General features: G+C 39.2%; 1 pseudogene; it reads right to left on the minus strand.

The window, feature by feature from the left end:
* Positions 1–5,496: 5,496 nt before the first annotated feature.
* LOC125405526 (E3 ubiquitin-protein ligase RLIM pseudogene) lies at positions 5,497–6,669 on the minus strand (annotated as a pseudogene).
* Between the last annotated feature and the right edge of the window lie 18,966 nt (positions 6,670–25,635).

Raw genomic sequence — 25,635 nt, forward strand, 5'->3', positions numbered from 1 at the left:
GAAGTCTGCCAGAATATACATTTCCTCTGTCCTATCAGATTTCTTGACTCATTCTCCACATTTAACTCATCCTTCAGGCCATTATTGCTTTTCACGGCAGGCATGGGGCTTACTAATTTTCCTGACGAGGCACGTTCTCTGCAGTAACCGGAAATGACTGGACCACATTCGCCATGGGGGCCTGCGAGAGGCCCCCCCTTTGCATTTCCCAGTGATAACTGTTTGCCCTGTCTATCTCTTGTTGATCTACATTCATTTGTCCAATGTCTGCCTTTGCCACACCTCCTACATAAACCTGAAGGCTGAGTCCTCCTATTCCTGTTATTTCTAGAAGAGGCATTATTCCTGGAAATCCATTGTCTGCACTCCCTTTTCATATGTCCCATTTGACCACAATTAAAACATTTGGTATCTTGATGCTGTCTTTTACCATTGGAAATTACTTCTCCTACCCATGCTTCAGTGCCATAGTCAAATGTATCAACATTCATTGTATGCAAGACCCATTCCTCCAAGGGCGCTGATTTGATCTTTAAAGGTCCCAGGATCCTTTTACACTCTACATTGGCATTCTCATAAGCCAAAGATTCAATTATTATACATCTGGCTTCTGGGTCTGGCTTCTGGTTATTCTTATTTGTACAGCATTAGTTAGTCTTTGTAAAAAGTTACTAAAGGGTTCTCTCTGACCCTGTTTAACCTTGATAGATGATTCCACTCTCTGTCCTGGGTCCTGAACCCTATCCCAAGCCTTTAAAGCTGCTGTGGCACATATGGATAAGAGGTGGTCATCATAAAGAGCTTGTTCCTGAGGATCAGAGTAAAGTCCGTCACCTAGAATTTGATCTAGGGAAATCTCAGTTACTTTTGCACTTTCTTGTTGTTATAAAAGTCTGGCCTCTTCTTTGAAAAGGCACCTAAAGTGCAATTGAGGGCTGCTTTATAGTACAGCTGATGTTAATTGAGCCCAATCGTGAGATGTGGCCTTGTTACCGAGAGCCCAGATTTTGAGCATCTCTCTAACAAAGGACGAATGTAGTCCATAATTCACAATCGCTTGCTCAGTTTCTTTCAGATCACTCATACGTACTGGCTCCCATGTATGTTCCTTAATGATCTTAGGGTTTTTGGAGCTGGTTACCTTTTCTGATGTTATTATTGGAAAGTCAATTAGACTCTGGGGAAACCATCCCAGAGAGTTTTACTTACTGGCGGAGTTAAATTTTGCCTTTCTACCTTTTGCTCCTGTTCATCAGAGTTTATAATTTCCTCAGTCTTTTCAAATCTTTTTACCATTGTCTTCTGTAAGGTCTGAATCTCTTGTCCAGTATTATGCTCCAAAGCCTTCACTGAGGATTCTAAGGTATGAAGTTTGTCCATTAGAGATAATATCTCATCCTTGGACATAATCCTTATGGCATGTACTGTGCCTTCTTGTATGGAAATTCTGTCAATTAATCTATCATACCCCTTTGATAAAGTTCGATTAATACATTCAGTGGTTTTAATCCTCTCAGATAATGTTTCAGCACTTACAGTCATGGACTGCATTTTATGAGCCAAATCAGCTGTTTCTTCCTCCAGAGCAGCGAAGCTCTCTTTCAATGAATTAATATTAGACTGTACCTTCTCAAAATTTTGCTCAGTTGATCGAGTCATTTTAGACAAAGATCTAGTCTCTTCCTTGAGAACTCCAAACTCTTTCTTGAGGAGGTTGGTGTCAGTCTGAATTGTTATTGAAATTACCTCGACCGACTGAAACTGATCATCCAAGGTGGTCATGCTCTTCCTTAAGTTTTCAACCTTTTTTCTAAGATTCCTGGATTCAGTCTGTAAAGACTGCATCATAAAGAAGCTACCAAAAACAAACAAACAAAAAAATAGTGAGCACCAGAAATAGCCAAGCAAGAGGAATATCATAAGCATCTTGTAAAATCTCAGCCATAGTGTAATTAAAAAGGCTGTGAAAGCCTTTAACGGTTATATTGTCCTACATTTTCAATCAAAAGAAATCTAACTTTATTTTTTTTTCAACAGAAAGAAATCTTACCTGTAATGACCGTTGCCTGCCAACAGGTGGCGGGGTGCACCTGAATCCATGTAGACCAGTCAGAACCAGAAGAAAATTCTGAAATATGTATACTCAAATCCAGAGGTTAAATACACAGACTGTGTGCTGTGTGGGTTACTTAACTACAGCCAAGTGGGCAATTGCCAGGAAGCAGTGGCACTGGGTGTGCCGGGTCAATAAGCTGTCATGCTGGGGGCGCTAGCTCCTTGGCCGGGAAGATAGCAGTGCAGAGCAAATCTGATCTCCAGCAGGAGGCTCCCCAACCTGGCTCCGGCTAAGGCTGCTACTGAGCAGAGCTGGGAGCTGGGAGCTGGGAGCTGGCGCCAAGTACGACAGGCTCAGTCTCCAGCGGGGAGCACTGAGGAAGGGCAAATGGCACTGGACTTTGGATTCCTGAGTTCGGTGCATGGGGTGCGTAGTGGCTGGCTGCACTTAGCAGCTGCGTCTGTGCCCAAATGAATGCAGCTGGCCCCCACTAGTTGGAGCCTTAAAGGGCTCTAAAAAACCTCAGGTCCAGGCATCAAAATGATGGGTGTGGTCGATCGATAAGTTAGAATTAACCAGACCAGTTTAATACAAAAAGATTTAATAATTGGGGAAAAGGGACATTTGCACAACCAAGGATCCAACGAACACCAGGAGCGCAGAGGGAACAAAGAGAGAGAGAGGCAAGCGAACCTGGATGTGTTATCCTTTTTTTTCTGCCTCAGGGGGCCACACCCTAAACAGAATATGATTGGCTGAGCTTCCCCATCAAGTTACCTCTGACTTCAGTACTTTGCAAACAAGTTCAGGGATGTACCTGTTGTCAGTTGTTTAGAATGTGTTGCAGCTCTTTTTGAGCTAAAGAAAATGAATACCCCTAAAATGGAGCACTTTTGATGTAGAAAGGTCATCTGTCTATGTTTTACTTTCACTGGTTAATAAAGAAACTGCCTTGGCTTATTGATAAGACAACAGCTTAGATAGGCAGAATAGACAGAACAAAATTCTTGGAGAAAGAATGCAGAGTATGGCAGATGCCGTGATTCCCCTTCCTGAGACGGATGCTGGCTAGTCTCATGCCAGTAAGCTACAACCTCATTGTGGCATACAGATTATTAGATATGGATTGGTCAAGATGTGAGAGTTAGCCAATAAGAGGCTAGAACTAATGGGCTAGACAATGTTTAATTGAATACAGTTTCCATGTAATTATTTCGGGTAAAGCTAGCTGGGAGACGGAAAATGGCCCACCGCTTATTTTGCAACACATTTTTACCAAGAGGAGAATGGATTTGTTTTTAGTTAATCAGGACTATACTGCAGATATGAAAACCACAGAAAGGTGACAAGGAGTCTCACAAATAAAAGGAATCCTGACTTTTACATGGACAATTCTTTTAAGAAAATAAAAAAAAAATGTATTGTATAAGCACCATAAATAGTGAAATCTGCTTAAATTAAAAAAATAGGTGAAGCTTTGTTTGGACATTATTTCCTTGTAAGAGCATTGAATACCCTTTGTAAACTACTACCATATTTACAATTTCATTTTCTTGACATTTAGGTAGGATTGAAAGCCAGAGGAAAACATGAAAGAATGAACTTTGAAATAGTCTGTACTGCTAAGGTGTTATCACTGAGGGTAATCAGATTTGGGTAAAGCAGTTTCTAGAATCCCAAGCTAATCTGGGTAGTAAGTTCATTTGGTGAAACACCAGGGATGTGCCTATTCAATCCAGCTTCTCTTCTGGCCTGGCAGCTTTCTCCAGAAAACCAGCAAGGCTAATCAAACCCCAATCAGTCTCAAAAGAAAAACCAAGCAAGAGTACTGGGGTTATCACAATCTAGTCTTACCACAAAAAAACAAACAAACAAACAATAACAACAAAAAAAAAAACTATAAAGTGTGTGTGGATGTGAGCTGGCCATCTCATCTTCAAATATGGGCAACATAACTAGAATTTGAATTACAAATAACCTGACATGACTTACTTTCAATAAAAGATAATCTATTAATTTATAAATATGTCTTTTTAATGCAGCATGTTGGATCTGCTAGATACAGCAATGAAATATTGACAAGTGTGCATTATTACCTTACCTGATAAATCTTGAAAACAAGCAAATCCGAGACTTTTCCTAAAGCACACCCATCTATACAAACTTAAATCCCTACTTAAAAATTGGTTTAGAAATTTCATTCCTCCACCTACTGTTTTTGAGGAGCAGATTGTAAAAACATCAATTTAACTTGTGCTAGGTGGTAGTGGTTTGTTTTTTTTTAACCAAAGATAGCCCTGCCAAACTTGTTGATTTTTCTGCTTCATCTATTCAAGTGAAATACTGGATCAACCTGCTGTGGCTGTCACTGTAGGAAATCAATTCATGCTTATATCACGGTCCTCATGAAAATGTTCCATTCTCCAGAACAGTGTTCTTACCCTCTATCTCTTCCTGCCTAAATCCAAGTTAAAATCCACGATTTCCATTGAGTTTTAGTACAATTTGATTCTACATGGTGCTTTCTTTCCATGTCACAGTAGCTATCACAAATACATTAAATGTAGATATGTTCTGCTCTTGACACCCACACACTTACAATAGAAGCTTCACACTTTGTTTGGTGTGTTTGTTTTACTATGGCAGCTCACAAAAAGCAGTTCTCATTTCTAAGCATGGTACTTTACAATTTTGTGTGCATTAATACAACAGTGCATTGGAAAAGTACTGAGCCTCTACAAAATAGCTTTACCTTTTTAAACAAACTAATGTGATTGTTTTCACTCACACAAGCATGGACTTTTTAATATTTCCATAAGATAAATATCTCAATGAAACTCTAAGTTCACTCTATTGTGTGCCACAGTCATGGGCTTAAGACAGTTAATACACTTAGAAGATCCTACCTGTTTAGTGTTATTTACACTGGTATGTCCATCATCCCCTAATCTGGAAGGTGAACAAACTATATTCAGAATGTGACTGAATTTACGTCAATAACTGGGAATGGTATAGTTTTAATTAATCATTTACTAAACACATAATGGAACTTAGTCTTGAGTGGGAATTTTCTTCATGCCCCTCTTATGGCCTGGGAAACTTAATAATAAGAGATCAACATGATAAAGGAGCCCCTGCTAAGGCAGACCTTATGGTAACGAAGGGAAAATGACAAGTGTACATGGGTAAATTATCAGCAATAGGTTAGCAATTACCTGGTACTGAAGTCAAATACTGAAGGCCGAAAACGTCGCGTCTGAAATATTCTTTTTATTCTGAAAGAGAAACTAGAGAAAAGACACAATTCACTCAGAAAGCAATGACTCGATTCAGGTTGTGACTTTATATTTAAGCACCGCTCAAAAACATGGACACAAAGCAAGCAATTTCCCTTTGCCCGTCACTAGTTCAGCTATACAGCTTTGAGAGTTCTGTTCTCATTACACAACCCTTTCTCTGTTCCCAGAAGATAAGACGTCCCTGGGACAAATGGGACAGGTGGTATTCTCTGATAACCAGCGGTTGATGCAGTGGGCGTGGTACTCATGGGAGCAAGGTAACTTACGAAGTTTGTTGCCTTCCATATATTCCGTAATGCAAATACTACATGTCTTCAGTGCGTCATTTTCACCAAAACTTCTCATTGCTAAGTTAGCAGTCTGTTCTTTGGTGAGTCCTCTAGTTTGGTGGTTGTCATTAAAGGGGTAAAGTAGAATATCTTCATTACCATCTTCAAACATCTCTGAGCGACTTTGTGAACTTTCACCATTGGAACTGGAGCGGGGGTTGGAGCTGGAGCCAGAAGCAGAGCTGTTCCCACCAGAGCGCCCTCTTCCACTCCGTGGAAGCTCACCAAAACCTGTCGTTCTCTGCCTTGATGGGGTTTGAAAAGGAACAGATGCAGTTGCGCTTGATCCAGTATTGAAGATTGTAAGAATGGAAAACCTGTTATTACTCACATAGGTTCTCCCACTTGCACGTTCAGAAAGTGTAAAGGTGCGTATAAAATCTTCACGTCTACTTTCATAAAAAGCCATGTTGTTTGGGGTCTGAAACCTTGACCGATTTCTGCTAGCTATGCTATCTCTCTGCCGGTATTCTCCCAGCAGAACTCTTCGGACTTGGTTGTTTCTGTCTATGGCTGGAGGTCTTAGACTAGATCCTGTCGCTTCACCATTGGTACCCGTGTCTGAAGAACTTGTCCCTTGAGCGGCAGAATTTTTTGACCCAGAAGCCGCCAAAAGACCTCTACCTAGCAACTCAGGTCCAGTTATCTGCTGTCTCAAAGTCCCATGGCAAGGGGTTCTAGAACTTCCCTCGATCTCATTTACCAAAGGGTACACAAAAGTCTGAGATGAGGCACTACGATGAGATCTTCGTGGAATTTCATTTGCTTGGTGCAGAGGAGACCTACTTCTTTCAGCTCTAGCTCTGGATCTTCTCCCGTGTTCTGGTTTCCGGCTTCTTGCCCTGCTCCAACCTCTGGTGGGTGGCACTTCTGTTAATGCTTCAGCAGAACTGCGTTCTGACCTAGGTGGTCTGGCAGATGATGTCTCAGATGCTGAATTTTCCATTTGCCTTTGGCTGCTGTTGTCCATGTTTTCTACACTAAGACGTGTAGCAGACGGTTCATTTTCATTCTCTGGAGTTTGTCTTCCATTATTATGGTTCACATTTGTCTCTAAACTGAATCTGAAATCACCACTGTTTGAATTACTGTGGCCCACTGCCCTCCAGGACTGATTTCTTCTCTGGCAACTTCTTGTTGTATTGCCAGTCTGTCTGACAGAGTTAGGACAATCTATTATGGAGTCACCATTGGACACGTCATCTGAAGAGTCTCTACGTCTATTTTCATCTGAGCTCTGCAGCGGCGGCAGCCCCTCTTTGATTTGCTCTAGTCTTCTGAACAGCTCCTCCTCAGTACTTTGACCTGGGGTGCCTAGCAAATTGTTGTCTCTCATAAGTCGATAGTCTTCTTCGCTCAGATTATTTACAAATCGATAGAAAGCTTCTTCCTGATCCAATCGATTAATTTGCATTCTGTGCTGTGCTGGAGATTGGTCACTTTATCGCTAGAATCTGAGTTTTCCATCTTGATGAATAAGTGGAGGATTATCTGTCTGTTATGACATAGAACTGAAATCCAATAAACCGGACTTTCAGTTTTCTTCACTAGGCTTCGGTGGTCCGGCCAGGAGGGACTGCTGGGCTCTGCGGCCTCAGCTGCTGCCTTGGCCACCTGAGCTCTGCCACATGGCTGCCTCCTGCTCTCTAGTCTGCCTCTGAATGCCTGGGAGAGACCTGCCTCTAGCCTAGCAGGGCCCACCCATTCTGACATGTAGCTCAAGCAGCCATTATCTTCCATTGTTACCTAGCAGTGACAGAAATCGACTCAAGGTAAATTTTCTTAAAGTCACCCCAAAGTACCTATTGAATGTATTTCAGGTCCCCTTTATCAGCTACTCTACATGACTCAAGAAGTCCTACTTAGAAAGCAGATGATTCAGCCAAAGCGTACCAGGTGAGCCTGGAGAAGAGCGACTGGTAGTCCTACTTATAGGACAAACCCACTCTTCTTGTAAGGCTGGCATCACGCTGGGGAATTTAGTGAGATAGTGACTGTTTCCTGATAGGCTGGCACCACACAGGATATTCATTGTGCCATTTCCCAATGACAGTGGCTAGGTGCCATCGTGAGAAGGAACCAAGGGGTTGACCTTCACTACTCTGGTGTCATGAGATCAAGGATTAAGTCAGGGAGCCTGACAACACCCGGCTACAGCCCTCGAGTGGGAGATAGCTCTAGGGACTATTACAGAGAATGGGAAAGCAGATATGGGCATGCTAATCCATTCAGGTTGGCATGTGATTAGGGTGGTAAGGGGAAGGGTGGTTTCTAGCCCAGCCCTCCATATAAGGACTTGTTAGTGTCACCTGAGGTCAGGAGGAAGTTTGACCTCTAGAGGTACCTGCTGGCCATGCATTTCACTACCAGCAGGACGGAAAATGGAAACTAGGACCCATTGGAGCACTTGATTTCCACAGCCCCCTTCCTCCCATAGAGTGTTAGCTGAGGGGTGATTTATGAAAACACAGAGACTGAGCCTCCTGCTCTGATCTCAGTCCTCTGCTTGCTCCCCTTCCCCACTCTTCAAAGTGCTCAGGGACCTCTCATCAACTTGGTAAGTAGGCAGAACCTGGAACATAAACTTTAAAGAAGGTGGAACATGTGAGTACCTGCTTAGCCATAAGGCTTGGAAAAGCAAAGTGTGTGTAGTAGATGCTGTTGCTATACAAAGAAGAGACGCTCCCAAAGAAGATGGTCATGTTGAAGGCCTGACCCTTGGCTAGTCCAGGATCAGCAGTGACATAAATGGTAGACAAGGAAAGAGAACTCTATTTAAACACACCACTCTTTGCTCCTAGCAGACTACAGTGCTGGGCGACCCAGAAAAAAATCACACACAAATGTGATTTAAAAAATTGTTGACTCGAGGAAATGGTATGATGTGTTCAGTTTTCCTATGCCAGACTTAGTCCATCACTTCTGATTTCAGGACCCTTCAGCTCCTCAGGATATAGAAAGAATGCAGCCAGATTCTCTGAAAGGATATAAGACAAATGGCGTCTAACCTAGTTCCCAGTAGTTTCCTTGTTCCCGCTTGGAACCTCATGAGCACAGACTTCACAGTCTACTTTTCTATTGGCATTTTGTTCTTCCCATGTCCCACCCATTAAGCTTTACGTACAGTGTTTGAGGACTTCTCTAGCCTGCAACTCAGAACTCTTCTATATTCCTCCCGTGTCCTAAGTCTAAAGGCCTATGGCCTGCAAGGTCACATTAATGATTCCTACCTTGGTACCAAGGTTCTGGATTTATTTCTTTTCTCTTTGTCCTAACAAATACCAGACCAAAGAATCTTCAGAAGACAAGGGCAAATTTTGAATCAGGCTTTGGAGTGGATACAGCCCATCATATTGGGATAGCATGGTAGTGACAGTGGCTCCAGCTCTTGTGGCAGGCTGTTGAGACAGCTCTTTACACTGTGCCAGTGGTGGCAAGGCAGAGAGTGATGATGCTCTGCTCAGTTTGCTTTTTTCTTTTATCCTCTTTGCTCAGTCTGGGAGCCCAGCCCATTGACCAGTGAAGCCCATATGTCTAGGGTGTATTTCCTTAGAGTTGTCTCTCTAGAAATGTCCTACTCGACAGCTCAAATCCAGTTATGGTGACAATAAAGATCAACCACAGAAACATAATGAAGACCATGTACAACAACCTTGTCACCAGCATTATACTAAATGGGAGGAAATGGAAAGCATTTCATTTCAAATAAGAAGGTGAAAAGTCCACTTTCTTCACTCTTATCCAGTGCAGTGCTGAAATCTTAGTCAAAGCAATAAGACAAGAGACAGAAGCCAAAAGAAAACAGAAGTAGTCAAATTACCTCTCAGATACTGTACTTGAAAGATCCAAAGGAGTCTTAGATCTCATAAGCATTTTCGGCAGAGTAGCAGAATACCAAATGAACATACAGAATTAGATTTTTCTCTATATAAATACTGAGCTTACTGAGAGAGATATAAAACAATTCCTTTTGCAATTGAAAAAATAAAAACAGCTAGGGGACTTGACTAGAGAGATGGCCCACTAATAAGAGACCATGCTATTCTTCCAGAGAACTAGAGTTTGGGCAGCTCACAAATTCCCCAACTCCAACTCCCTGAGATTCAGTGCTATCTTCTGGGCATTGAGGAGACTCGCTTACACACAGCTATACACAAACACATAATTATACATAGTTAGACAAACAAAATAAGTCAAAAAATTAACTGCCTCGAAATAAACCTAACTTTTAAGCTAAAAGTTTGTTAAAGGCACCTGCAAGTATAATGCATGGTGGTACATGCATTTAATCCCAACACTCAGGAGACTGAGGCAGGCATATCTCTGTGAGTTCAAGGCCAGCCTCCTCTACAGAGCAAGCTCCAGGACAGGCTCCAAAGCTACACAGAAAAACCCTGTCTTGAAAAATCAAAAAGAAGACAAGTGCAATTAAAACTTTATTATATTTTCCACTTCTTTCTTTGTGTGTTTGTACACATTCATTTGACACTGTGGGTGTGTGGAGGTCCAAGGACAACTTCCACCAAGTAGCTCCCAGGAACTGAATGGAGCTTTTCAGACTTAGTAGCATATGGCATTATATGCTAAGCCATCTCTCTAGCCTTACAAGTAAAAATGTAAAAGAAGAATTAACAATTGTTGTAGGAGGGGAAGAAGGGAGGGTGAGTGGAAGAGTGGGAGGAGAGGGAAGGAAGTGGAAATTTTGAAAGGTATTATTTATAAAGCAATAAAAAACAAACAAACAAAAAATAAAAATATAAAACATCAGGCCTGGAGAGATGGCTTGGCATTTAAGAGCACTGGCTGCTCTTCCTGAGAGAGGGTCTGGCTTCAATTCCCAGCACCCACATGACAGCTCACAACTGTCCAGTTCCAGAGGATCTAACACCTTCACATCAAAGCACATAAAATAAATTTTAATAAAGAATAAAAGATTTAAAACATCAAAAACAATTTGAAGAATGACTTTCTGATAAGAATTTGAAAAATTAATATTGTGAAAATGGTGATGTTACCAAAAGCAAATGACAGATTCAGTGCAATACCTATAAAAATTAAAATACTATTCTTCACAGAATTGCTAAAGAACTTCCAAAATTCACACAGAGACACAAAGCCTCACATGTGACCAAAGCTATCATAAGCATGGCAATGCCTGATTTTGTTACACTATAGAACCATAGGAACAAAAACAGCATGCTACCAGCACCAAAACAGAGACAAAGACAAAGGAATAGAAAAGAGACTCAGAGCAAATGCACACAGGTGCAGGTTTGTGTGTGTGTGTGTCTGAGACAGGATCCCTTGCAGCTCAGGATGGTCTTGCCTTGAACTATTGATCCTCCTGCCACTATCTCCAAAGACCTGGAATTGCCGAAGGTCGTTTGACCTAATTTTTGACAAAGGTGCCTAAAGTTCACACAACAGATAGCACCACTTTTTCAACAAATGGTGCTGAGAAAACTGTTCTCCTGAAGAAGAATTAATCTAAGTCACTATCTTTCACCTTGTACAGAAGTCAATTAGGTCTGCCACAATGACCTCAATGGAAGGCTTTCAAATTTGAAACTTCTGGCCTGAAATGGGAAGAACACATCACGATAGAGGCAAGATGTGGAAAGGCCTTTCTGACAAGAGATTCAGGGGTTCAGGAGGCAGAACTGACAGATTGGGTTTTATAAAACTGTAGAGCTGCACAGCAAAGGGAACAGGCAGCAGAGCGGAGAGGCCGCATACAGAAGGAAGGAATTTCTTGCTAGCTCTATACCTGACATTGAATTAATATACTCAAATATCAATATCCAAATCATACAGTCAATACATTGACCAATGAACTAAACAAATGATTCTTAGAAGAAGAAATGCAAATATGGCCGATAAAGGTAGAGAAAATGTTCAACATCCTTAGACAGCGGCAGATCTGCAAGGTAAAACTACATTCAGATTTCATCTCACTCCAGTCGAAATGGCCACCAAAAACAAAGCAGTGACTTCACATGCTGGCAAGAATGTGAGAAAATGAAACCTGGTGGAGATGTCAATGAATCCAGCCACTATGGAAAATAACAGTGCAGGTTCCTCAAAGCACTGGCAATGGAACTGTCACATGATGTAGCTGCAGGACTGCTGGGAAAAGGTGCAAAGGAATCTGAGCCAGCCTGTTACAGAGACATGAGGCAGCCCCTGTTCCTTTTGTGGCACTATTCACAATGGCAAAGTTATTGCATCATCCTAGGTGTCCATCAATACATTAATGGATAAAGGAAATTTGACCTCTCTCTCTCTCTCTCTCTCTCTCTCTCTCTCTCTCTCTCTCTCTCTGTCTCTCTCACACACACATACACATACACAAAAAAAAAACATAAAAGAAGGAGGGTAATTATTTGGGGAGAGAATGGGGACTAGCAGAAAAAGGAAAGAGTACAAAAGAGCATAAACAATCTACAATGTTATGCATATATGGAAATGCCATATTGAAACTCAATATTTCCTGTACTAAGTGAAAACTGTTAATTAAAAGATGTTCTATCTATATTAAAAGCAATCACCAGGAAAACAAAGTATTTTGCTACCTCTAAAGCTGTTTGTTGTATGAAGCAGAAAATTTCAAAGACAATTTAGTCACTCTCTTCTATGTCTTGCAGAATGTCTCCCAGCCTCTTTCATGAAGCAGGAATCCCAAAGAACCATCTCACTTTTAGGCAAGTTTAGCAGTCATCTCTCTGTCGGTATTTCCTGTCCAGTGAGGTAATTCAGGAAAGAGAAGTTTCTTGCCAAAATGGCTAGGGAGCCTCTTGGACGCCCATATTCCTTTAGAAGTAGCTTGGTGTTGCCTCACTGTCATGAAAAGTTCTAAATTTTTTAAAACATTTAAATGCCATATTCTGAAGGTCTCTGAAAGATTTGAAGAATATCTAAGTGAAATATATCTCGCTATATCTATAAAATCTAACATGACTACAAGCGTGACTATTAAAGATGACTAGCTATTAACCTATATTTCTTAATTATACATTACATTTTAAATGAGCTACATAATCACAATACCTTAATCAAGATCAGAAATACATATAGATATAACAAAATTGACCTTAAATTTTTATCAATAAAGCAAGATCCATACCAATGCAAATCTTTTACATCGATATCATATCCCCCTTTAAATGTAAACAAACAGTTTTAAATAATATTTGGGAAAATGGGTGCCGTTTATTGAAATATTTTCTTACTCTATTGCTGGTACATAATTAAAAAGTGTTGCTAAGTGAAAGGAATTTCAGCTCGTTATTTTATTGAAGCTCTAGCTATTGCTTCAGAAGAATTAACCCCCAAAGCAACTTAAGACATTTATTATTGTATAATGCCTGTGGGTCAGGAATTTGAGCATAACTTTGTTGATTGTCTTTAGCTCAGAATCTTATGTAAGACACAGGCCATGGCATAGGGTCTGATCTGATAGTTCAACCTGGGGAGTATGCTGGCTAGTTTTCTGTCAACTTGTCACAAACTAGTGTTATCTGAAAGTAGCAATCTCCAATTGAGAAAATGCCTCCAAAAGATGCTCCTGTATGACATTTTCTTGACTAGTGATTGATAAGGGAAGGCCCAGCCCATTGTGAGTGATACCATCCCTAGACTGGTGGTCCTGGTGTATATAAGAAAGCATGCTAAGCAAGTCCTGATGAGCAAGCCAGTGCGAGATGTGGACTATGCGCGGGCTGGCGGTAGCGCTGGCCCTATGTGCGCCATCCTTGGCGACCAAGGCACAGGCAGCAACTGCTGGTCTCTGGGCCAGGAAAACTGCGCCCGGCGGGGACACAGATCAGACGTGGTGACCCGCTGAATTCAAGCGTACTAATCAGCGGAGGAGCAGAAACTAACCAGGATTCCCTCAACAAAGAGCCCAATGCCGAATCCCCGCAGTGCAGCGCGGGAATGAGGCTAGAGCCTTTAAGGGCTCCAAAGGGCCCCGCGTTGGAGCGCCAAAATGATGGGTGTGGTCCATTGATAAGTTAGAATTAACCAGACCAGCTCAATACAAAAGATTTAATAATTCGGGAAAAGGAAAACTTACACAACCAAGGATCCAACAAACACCAGGAGCGCGGAGAAAACAAAAAGAGCGAGGCAGCGCACCTGGATGCTTTTATCCTTTTTTCTTGGCCTCAGGGGGCCACAACCCTAAACAGAATGTGATTGACTGAGCTTCCCCATCAGGAAATTACGGGATTGGCCTTGAAGTCTGTCAATACATGAATAGATAAAAACTGATTTTCCCCAGAAATGCCTGAGGACTAGACTGTGCCTGTGACTGCGGCTCCAGCTTCTGTGGGAGCAGAGAGCGCCTGGTGGCCAGACTTAGCATTTCTGCAGAATCAGAGTACACCCTGCAGCCCAGAGCCTCAGCGCTCAGAACAGGGCTCACATTCTGGTCTATTTTGCCCAGGGTCCCAGAAGGTACTGGAGCTTTGTTTCATGTTTTGTTTTTTTTTTTTTTTTTTTTTAACATGGGTATGGAGTCCCGATGTCTGAAGTGCTGACGGTCACTGTCAAACCTGAAGTCTGCATTTCTGTGATTCCAGAGGTCGCTTTGGGCCTGTAGCCTTGACTGCGAACCCCTGTTAGTAGACAGGGGGTCTGAAGTTTGGTATCCTATCTCCAGCAGGTTATAGAATCCAGGGGTGACTAAGATTTTGACTCCATCTGGTCACCTTAGTACTTAGGGTGCTGCCCCACCCTTGATCCTGATGGAACAGAGCCAAGACTGGGTCACTTCAGCCACTCATTCAGTAATCAACATTAAGTTTCACCCATCTCCATGGCCGGACCACATGCAGACATACCTCTAATACCGCCTGTCCACATGGCTGGAGCACACACAGACAAAACTCTAATATGAGTCACAGAAACCATGATATCTCCACGCAGAAATAATCAAAAGGCTCTAGAGAGAATTTAGAGCTTTTCTAGTCTAAAGAGTTAATGATCATAGCAAAGAATCAAATACAAGCGTGGACTAAGGAGATCTGGATCCTGTCCAGATGGTCTCCAAAGTATATGTAACAGTGAAGGAAACATTTCAAAATATGGAGGAAAAGTTTAGAAAGGCAATTGAAAGATGGAGAACTAACAAGTAGAAATATTTGAAGTGAAGATGATCGGTCTCAGAAACTACAACAGAGTCCATCGTTAAAAGACAGGACTGTGCACAAGAACAAAATTCAGGGACAGAGGACAGTAGGGAAAAATGAGCATGGATGGTATTCCCAAGGAATTTGGATACTCAAGAGGCCAAACCTGAGAATTCACAGTGTAGATGAAGGACAGGGGTAGCATTGAATGGAAGAGACAGATTATTTAGTGAAATTACAGCAGAGAGAATCAAGCTTGTAAACACAAGAGCCATGTGTAGAACTCCAAACAGCCATAGCCAGGGAAGAAATTCTCCATGACATATTATAATCAGGATGTCAAAAATACAAAAAGTAAAGAAATAATCATAGCTGGACGGTGGTGGTGCACACCTTGAATCCCAGCACTTGGGAGGCAGAGGCAGGCGGATCTCTTTGTGTTCAAGGCCAGCCTGGTCTACAGAGCACGTTCCAGGACAGGCTCCAAAGCTACAAAAAAAAAAGTCAGTAAAAGTTAAAAAGAAAAAGAACAACAACAAAAAAGAAATAATACTTAAAACAGCATGAGAAGAAAAGATAGCTCCCAAAGGCAGACATGTCAGGAACTGAATCTTGTAGTTGTGCTTTATTTCAGGGAGCTGGAGACCTGTGGATAAAGTCCCACCTTCCACCTCATCCCCTGCCAGGAAGGTGGAAGCAAAGTCCAGCCGGCTCCTCGGGTCAGTAGCTGCCTCGTTCCTGAGACTATGCTGTGGGGGTTTCCTTATTTAATATTCCTGTTGTTCTCACTGCTTAGCATGTCTCCCACTGCTGGATGCAAATACACCAAGGCTGCTAAACTCTGTGTTCCTCCTGAAGCAGAGCTTACTTCTGGACTAGAGGTTAATGCAGAACAGTGGTAAATGGCCGAGTTGCTTACAAATGTACATAAAAAGACTTCTAGATTGTGAAGTCCATGTGTGCTCTTATAATATAGACTGTAAAAGTGCTTCATCTACCTGTAGTGATATTTTATTTGTATTTTAATAAATAAAGCTGTCCTGAAGATCAGACGGCAAAACAGCCACACGAGTCAGTCATACAGGCCAGGCAGAGGCAGCACACACCTTCAACCCCAGCAGCCACGTTAGTTAGCCATTCAGGGCAGGCAGTGATAATGCATGCCTTTTATCCAGGACTAGAGAGGAATATAAAGCAGGATGAGACAGACAGGAACTCGCTCTCCTTTCAGTCTGAAATCATAGGTAAGAGCTCTCTAGTGGCTTGGCTGCTTTGCTTTTCTGATCTTTAGGTTGATCCCCCCAAAAAAGAAAATACAAAGTAAAAAAAAAAAAAAGAAAGAAAAAACAGTTCTGATACTAAGGGGGTAAGGTGCTGGAAAATTAGAGGGATTGGGATGCATGATATGATTTTACTAAAAATTGAAAAAATATGTTTAAAAAATTATATTAGGTCAGGTGGTGGTGGCGGCTCACACCTTTATTTCCAGCACTTGAGATGGAAGAGGCAGGCAGATCTCTTTGAGTTCAACGCTAACCACTCTACAGAGCTAGTTACGGTAGAACTAGTAAACTCTGCCTCTACAAAACAAACAAACAAACAAAAAATTTTGTCTTGGTAAAAAATTACAAAATTTGGGTGGATTGTGAGAAAAAAGATTAAAATTTACTCTGAAATATATAAATTATGAAATATCTCTGGGAAAGCAAAGTCAAAATTCCTGAAACCTGTTTAGATACAAATAGCTACACACTGAGCAAAAAATGAGAAAATACAATATAATTTTGCAAAGTAATACAGAAGAGAATCAGACAAGTGACAAGTGAGAGTGTATTTAGGTAAGGAAATCATTTTATTAAAATAAAATTCCAAGCAACTTGAATGTCAAATGATTCAGTTAGATATGCAATACATAATGAGAAAAATTAGAGAAAAAAAAATAATCCCCAGTGGAAATGTCAGATACTAAGCTGATCAAATTTATTCTTCTCTGCTCACATAGTTACCTGTAAGCTTCCGCACTTTTCTGTGGACACCCGAACCTCGAAACAGGCGTGTGCTTTTCCTGACTCGAGCCCACGAGAATGGACGACTGTCCTAAGGGTTTGAACACACGACACACACAAAGAGACCGACTCATCTGCCAAGGAGCAAGTGGCAAATGGCAGCTTTATTAAGCATAAGTCGGATATATATACTGTGGGGCAAAAGGACACCAGCCCCCCATCAGGATCAAGGAAAGAGAAAAGTCAGGGGGCCGCACCCAAGGTCGGAGAGCAGCTGAACAGAGAAAAGAGGAAGCCAGGTGGGCGTGCTCAGGCTCAGAGAGAAGCTGACCCGGGAACCTTGCCTGCAGCGAGAACCTTGCTTGCAGGTGGAATTACCATAACAGTAAAGGGAGAGTTCTCTCTAAGCTACACCCTTGGGCCGTAGGTGAAATTAACATAACAAGAGAGGGCAGTTCTATGCTATACCCTCAAGCTGATGCAGTGGAACCAGGAAGCAGAACAGCCCTGCATAGCGCCTCAGGAAAAGTGGGAAACTTGTGTACCTACAGTTACCACCCACCCCAATTACTTTATATGGAGTTTTAGAATCATATGACTAAGTTAGAATGCCATTGAAATATTTCATCTGAAACACGTTTGTAGATTAAGGAAAGTATCACTTGTTTTATTTGTCATTGTTTTACTTTTACCTTAATTATTTATTATAAAATATGACCCACACTAGATAGTTACAGCACCTCTACACTTCCAATTCTATGTAGAATCCAAAATAAATGAATTTGTAAATGTGTGCTATAATTTTTTCATCACCTCTCAGGGAAGATGGAGTCTAGTGCATATAATGATACTGCCTCCTCTCCAACAGAAGAGTACAATAATCAGTGTTTAACTACAGTGTATGGTTTATGCAGAGATTTCTTTACCTATTTTTAGAATCCTACATCAATAATTTTTATGAACAGTAAAGCAGTTAAGTCATCAGCCCAGAATTTATTCCTTTTGTATTACTACTTACTCATCAAGAAGTATTACTTGCACTTTATGAGTAAATTGATGCAATTCATTTATACATTAAGACAAACAATTATTTTCAGTGTAACATGCATCTATAGAATTTAATGAGAGAAGTAATGCTTATTATCAATACTCACAATGTCTTGTGTGCAGCTTAAAACCCTTCTTATAATGTACAGTTCAGTAGGATGATACAAGGTCACAATCTGAAGATGTTGGCTTCAGGTTAAAAATTCTTGCAAAATGGTTCTGAACACTGGAAATTACAAACATTTTTTCCCATTAAGGAGTCATATGGAAGTAGCTGTCCATATGTCAGACTTGGTACATACATAGCCAGTACATTGAAAACTCTGAAGTCACTGGCAATTCTATCCCATTTTTAGCTTTTTTTACTTGGCAACTAAAATACTAGTCTCTTTCTTCTTCTTCTTCTTCTTCTTCTCTCTCTCTCTCTCAAAGGCTGAGGTCTAATTATCCAGATACCTCTTCAGAGGGCATCCATATGAACAAATGAAGAGAAAATATTCAGATGATCTCTGCAACTCTGACTCAACCTCGTCTGTGTGCTCCTCTTGCACTTCCTAAAATTTGTCACTGGTCTCAGACACCCTATGAAATCCATAGTACTACCAGAGTCTTTTTGTCAAAGGTTCTATCAGTCAGCAGTGTCAAGATAATGTCCATGTCATTTTATCTGACTCTTGACTGGAACTGAATTCTAAAGGGAAAAAAGAGAGACTTTATTGACTCAGATATTAGATGTATGTTGTAAAAGGAGCGGCGGCCATTTCCCGCCACCCGGCTAGCTTTATCCAAAATAATTACATGGAAAGTGTATTCTTTTAAACATTGCCTGGCCCATTACCTCCAGCCTCTTATTGGCTAACTCTCACATATTGATTTATCCAATTTTTAATAATCTGTGTATCACCATGAGGTCACGTCTTACTGGGAAAGATTCAGCATGTCTTACCTGGCAGCTTCATGACAGGCGGCTCTCTGACTCTGTTTCTTTCTCCCAGAATTCTGTTCTGTCTTCTCTGCCTATCTAAGCTGCTGTCCTATCAAAGGCCAAGGCAGTCTCTTTATTAACCAATGAAAGCAACACATAGACAGACGAGTATTTCAATATGTGATTTAAATCTAACCATTTTTGTGTCTACTCATTTCAATCACCACATCTGTTAAGATATGACAGCTCAGTCATTTCACCTAGCTCAGCTGAATATCTGACAAATTCAGAATTAACATATGTGTTTCCAGATTCTTTCTCCATAGTTATACAGTGTAGTTGATAATATACTGTCCATATTTAGTTGGTATTAGTAAATTCAATTTATATGATAGACAAGGCATAAAAGCATCAAACAAAGAGGATCTTCAGAGATGCATATTGTAGCTTATATGACAAAATCAAATCATTCCTTTTTTCTTATGATAAAATATTATCTGTCTCATGCTTATTCCAACAGGTTTGTTATAGTACACCCTGTGTATCCATTATTTTGTAATGAAGAAAGTTATGATGAAAATGTAATCAAGAATAGAATTATGGAATAAAACTGCATGTACATAAATTCCAATTTCAGTATTTAATAATAGACTGCCTGTTGGTAAATTCGGGGACTTTGTATGCCCCTTTGCATCATTGGGAAATGGAATGATGATAGTCCTGTGGTTTAAATGAAACAATATAATTTCACATCTAAAGTGTTTATTATGTCCAGTTTCTTATTGACATTCTTGTAATGACATGAAATATTCTTTATCTTTGATGATTCTGGGAATTGATCCTCTTTCACAGAACTATTGGAGATTTTGAGTTAAATGTAGTTTACTAGGACTTATACTAAACTAACTTTCTTAAAGTCCTATGTGTAAGATTTATAATGTATATTTCATTAAAAATTTATTAACTCATATTCATTGTTCAAAGCAGTAACAATACTTGTATTCTAGCATATTATGTACTTCGATTACATTAGCTCCCATTACTTTCTCCTGTTCTCCATTTCTTATCCACTAGTTCTTTCCTCTTTGAAAACAGTCCTTTCAACTTCATCATCACATATATGTATTTGTTTTTATGACTTAAGTCCTCATGTTAATTCCTAATGGAGATGAATGTGATTGTTGTATAAGAATAGACATACAAAACTTAACTTTCAGAATCTCGCTCATCTTCTTTAATATTATGATCTCTAATTCCATCTATTTTTCTTCAAATGACATAATTCCTGTACTGATTGGATTGAGATGTCCTCCATAATTTCAGGTATACAAGAACTCAGCCCCATGTTACTGGAGCTGTTTGAGGATTTGTGAGGTCTAGACTTGCTGGAAAACCTGTGCTACTAGAGTCATTCTTTGAGAGTTTAAACAACTATATCATTTCTTGTTTGCTTTCTGATTTGTGCTGGTGGATCAAGAAGGGAGCGCTCAGCTTCTGCTCCAGCTACCATGCCTGTCATGCTATGCTTCAGCTCTGCCACCATAAACTATTACCTCTCTACAACTATAAGGCCAAATAAACATTTTTCTATATGTCACCTTCGTCCTGATGTTTTATCACAGTAATATAAAAGTAGCTAATAATATTTTTATGGGTTTTTTTGCACCCTCACTATATACCTCATGCTGGCATAGAACTCAAAGTAATCTTCCCACTGCACTTGCACACAGTTTGGTATAAGCCACTTTGCCTGACTTTATGCTTAGCTTTTCTTTATACATGAACAAAACTTTATTTTATTACATACTATATTTTCTTCACATATTCATCTACTGATGGGCACCTAGAATAATTCCAACATATGCCCTTAGTGAATAGTGCCATAATAAGCAAGGATGTTCAGGTCGTCTTTGAATTATGCTTGTTTAATATATTGTCAGGAGTAATATACTTGAATTATACAGTAGTTCTTTTTGGTCTGTATTCTTTTGAAAGTATTCCACACTTGCTGCATTAGTTTACATTTCTTCCAGCAATATATAGAGATCATTGACCCATACTAGTATTTGTAGCTGCTGATTTTTAATCATAGCTATTTTTAGCTGTGATGAAATAGAATTAATAATTTTACACTTTGATGACTAAGAAGTTCCACTTTATTCCACTTATTTCTTCCACTTGTTTTTCATCTTTTGGTGAATAAATGAATGAGTAAATTTCTATTTATTCTTTTTTCATTTGTTGACTGGATTATCTTGAGAGGATTGAAGTTTAATTTCTTTTAGTTCCTTATACATTATAGTATTAATATAATCCCCTGTCAGATGAAGAACTGACAAAGACTTTTTTCCATTCTGCTGATATCAGTTTACTCAATTATTTCCTTTGCTGTCTCAATACTTGTTATTACTTTTCTGAGTCACAGACTTTTTCAGGAAATCCCTGGTTTTTTCCTATAGGGTGGAATATTTTAGTTGATTATGTTCATGTCTTACATTAAAACTTTTGAATAGAAAAAAAATGATAAAAATTTTCCACTTATGAATACATTGTTTTTCTAGCACCATTTGTTGATGAGGGTGTCTTGTTTTCTCTAATGTATTTTTTTGACATTTTTTGGTCAAATATTAACTAGTTGAGCTAGGGATCTAGTTCAGTAGTTTACCACTTGTCAAGAATATTGAAAATTATGTTTTTAATGCCCAGCACGCACACACGCACACACACACACACACACACACACACACACACACACACACACACTAAACACAAATACACCCATAAAGCAAAATCCAAATGATATAAAAATCATGTAGCTATACCTTTGTGGGGTTACTTATGATTCTTCCACACTATTCTATTTACCTGTGTATTCCTTTTCCTGATATTTGTTTTTGTTATTCTGATTGCACAGCATAACTAGAAATCAGAAGTTGTGTTAACTATTAGATGGTTATTTTTGTTCAGCATGTTTTATGCTTCCACATGATATTTATGATTGTTCTTTTTGTTTCTGTGTACAACATTTTTAGAATTTGGTCAGGACTGAACAGAACATATAGACTGCTTTTAGTTATGTAGCCATTTCAAGTACACTCATTCTTTCATCCTCAAGCAGTTCTTTCTATCTTCTAAGGTCTTCTGCACTTTCTTTAGAAAGCATAAATTAGGTTTCCAAACTGCCCCTCAAAGGTTCCTTAATTTTATATGTCTTTGTATACTCTCATCCCCCTCTTCTTTCTCCATCCTCACTTGAATCCCCCATTTCATTTACTTCCCATTAGAAATTTGGACAGATAGATCTCACTAGGAAAGGAGAATAGAATAGAGAGGTATGCATGTATGTATTTGTAGGCTATCATGTCAAGTAAAATAGGGCAAATACTGCATTATCACGTTCTATGTTGAATCTAAATTTTGAAATGGTAGAAGTAGAAATTAAATGGTGATTACAAGGGATAGAGATTTAGGAAATCTGAGGATCATGTCAATGAATACAAGATTTTGATTAAAAAGGAGTAATTACAAATTACTTATTGTATGGACATGTATCTCATGATAGTACATAATTGTATGCAAACAGGCACTGGAATAAAATTGAAAACCTTTTTTTCAGATAAAATGACAAGTATTGTTTGAATTTTCATAACATAATTTAGCTGTTAAACTTTGTAAATAGTTTAAAACACAATGGTCATATGTGATAAATATGTACTAGGATTATTTGAATTGTTTTACAATTATGTTAAAAGATGTCACTGGAGGCTTCTTTGAAGACACACTGAAGAACAAATAGCAAAATGGGGATTAATGTGCAGATAACAGTTGCCTATAGTATATAATACACATGGTGTAACAGGCACAGCAGATCATAGCCCGAAATCTGCAAAACAGTGAAGTTCATAATTCATCAAACACAAAATCTAATCATAGAATCCTACTCCTTAAATACTGGTGGCTAGAATTCAGGCCATTTATACCAGCCTTTTGAGTTTCTGTTAATGAGAAAAGTACTTGTTTGATCATATCCAGCAATTAAAATATCTGCATTTCCAAAATTTAAATCCTTCCTTTGTATGTCCTATTATGCTGCTGCATAGTATCACCAGAGGAACGTATTTTTTAAAAATACTTATGGATATTAATTAGAATATATCTGATGCATTGAGTATCACATGTTAAAATAACAGTATTATTAATAATTGAAACTGAAATAAATATTAGATGAAAGATAAACACATAAAAATTCTTCTTAGCAGCCTGTGAAGTTTTAGAGTTAGCAATTCTAAGAATAATTTCTTACATAATAGCAATTTGTAAACCCTAAATATTGTTAACTTTTCTCTGTGTGCATATTTGATTTGTCCCAGTCTATTTTACTTATTTTCTTTCTTAGTTGTTGAGGGTGTTGAGGGTGTTGAGGGTGTTGGGAGGAGGGGCAGAAATGGAAATTTTATAATTTAATAAACTTTAAAAAAAAGAAAAAAAAAGACCCAGCAGTACCAGTTTTGTGTATATACACAAAGAATGTTCAATCATACTACAAGGACATGTGCTCAATTATACCCATAGCAGCATTGTTTGTCATAACCACAACCTGGGAACAATGTAAATGCCCTTGACTTAAGAATAAATACAGAAGATTTGGTACATTTACACAATGGAGTACTACAAAGCAGAAAAAAATGACATCTTGAAATTTGCGGGCAGCCATGTGGTGGTGGCGCACACCTTTAATCCAGCACTCCGGAGGTAGAGACAGGTGATCTCTGTGAGTTTGAGGCCATCCTGGTCTACAAGAGCTAGCTTCAGAACAGGCTCCAAAGCTACAGAGAAACCCTGTCTCAAAAAACAAAAACAAAAACAAACAAAAAAAATTGAGGGCAAATGGATGGATCTAGAAAACATCATATTGAGTGAGGTAACCCAGGCCCAGAAAAACAAATATAATATATATTCTCTCATAAGTGACTTTAGACATAAGACATAAAGAAAAAAACCAGCCTACAATTCATAATCCCAGAGAACCTAGACAGCAAAGAGAACCCTAAGAGAAACACACAACGGATCTAATGTACATGGGAAGTAGAAAAAGACAAGATCTCCTGAGTAAATGGGGAGTGTGGGGACCATGGAAGATGGTATAAGGGGAGGGAAGATGAAGGGAAGGGAGGGGAGAAAAAATATATACCTCAGTAAAAATAGTAAAAATTTACTGGCTTTTCTTTAAGAAATCTAAAATTTTAATAGGCAGATTAAACTGTTGACATCTATTATTTACAACAGGTAGCCCAGACTTAATAAAACTAGTTACCATAAATACAACTGTCATTTCTATCAATCTTATGTATGAAGAAGAGCTGTTGTGTGGTAAGGTTTCTTTTTATTGTTATTTTAAATTTACTTCTATATCTACCTTCTCTAACACATCCATTTCATTCTTCCTTCTGCATTTTGTGCAGAGTCCTACTGAAAAGAACAGATCCTCTCAGTTGTATTTGTCTGCTTAGCTGAATGTTGACTGAGTTTTCTGTTCTGCCCAGTTCCCACAGTCGTTAAGTCCCAAAGAAATGCACACAGAGGTCTACATTAATTATAAACTTATTGGCCCATTAGCTCAGGCTTCGTTTTAACTCTAGATCACATATTAGTCCATTATTCTTGTCTTTGGTAGCCACATGGCTCAGTACCTTTTTTGGTGAGGCAGTCATATCTTGCTTCTTCTGTGGTTGGGCCAGGACTGCTGAATAAGCTTTCCTCTACCCAGAATTCTATTGTTCTTATCACCCTGCCTCTACTTCCTGCTTGGTTGTCCCACCTATACTTCCTGCCTGGCTACTGGCCAATAAGTGTTTATTAAAATATAATTGACAGAGTACAGACCATTGTTCTACACCAGCTGGAGTTATGCTCACTTTGAAATGATTCTTACACTGAAAATAGAACTTTTGATATATAATTCTATTTTTGAAATTTGAAGATGTTACTTTTTCTCGCAGACTGTCATTGGCCATAGCTCTTTTCACGTCTTCCCATGATCCATCTGGATTCTATGAAAACCTACCAAGCTTCCTGGGCTTTTTCATCTCCTGGAACTCCTGTTACACCCCAGCTGGTTTGCCAGTCTGCTGCAGTCCCTCAGTCTAATGCAGTTACTGGTCTTCTCTTGCTGGTGAGAAGGCCGCTCTAACTGGTGATACCATGGGTTAAATGAACTTGTTCTTCAGGCAATGGCAGAGCTCCCAGATCACCCTGCTATAGAAAAGTTTGGGACAGTGTGGGGAGATATGAGAGCAGCCTCAGCAAGAACTCCATCTTTAGCTTGTGAAGTTCAAGAACATTTTAATAAATGCTTCTCAATGCAAAATATACTTATGGATATTAATTAGAATATATCTGATGCATTGAGTATCACATGTTAAAATAACAGTATTATTAATAATTGGAATAAATATTAGATGGAAGATAAACACATAAAAATTCTTCTTAGCAGCCCGTGAAGTTTTAGAGTTAGCAACTCTAAGAATAATTTCTTACATAATAGCAATTTGTAAGCCCTAAATATTGTTAACTTTTCTCTGTGTACATATTTGATTTGTCCCAGTCTTTTTTACTTATTTTCTTTCTTAGTTGTTGATATGCTTATATTACCTTTCTTTCTGAAATATTATATTTTAAAAAGCACAGTCAAATATATTGCCAACTATATTCCATACTTCCAATTCAGGGTATTATTTACATGTTCCTAAGCCTTTAAAGTTACATACATATCTCTTTTTTTATTTTTATCTTTATGGAGAAAAAACTTATAGCTTTTATACAAGTTGTTAAAAGGTTCATAA

Source organism: Myodes glareolus, chromosome X (assembly GCF_982192425.1).
Source record: "Myodes glareolus chromosome X, mMyoGla1.1, whole genome shotgun sequence".
Taxonomy (NCBI): domain Eukaryota; kingdom Metazoa; phylum Chordata; class Mammalia; order Rodentia; family Cricetidae; genus Myodes; species Myodes glareolus.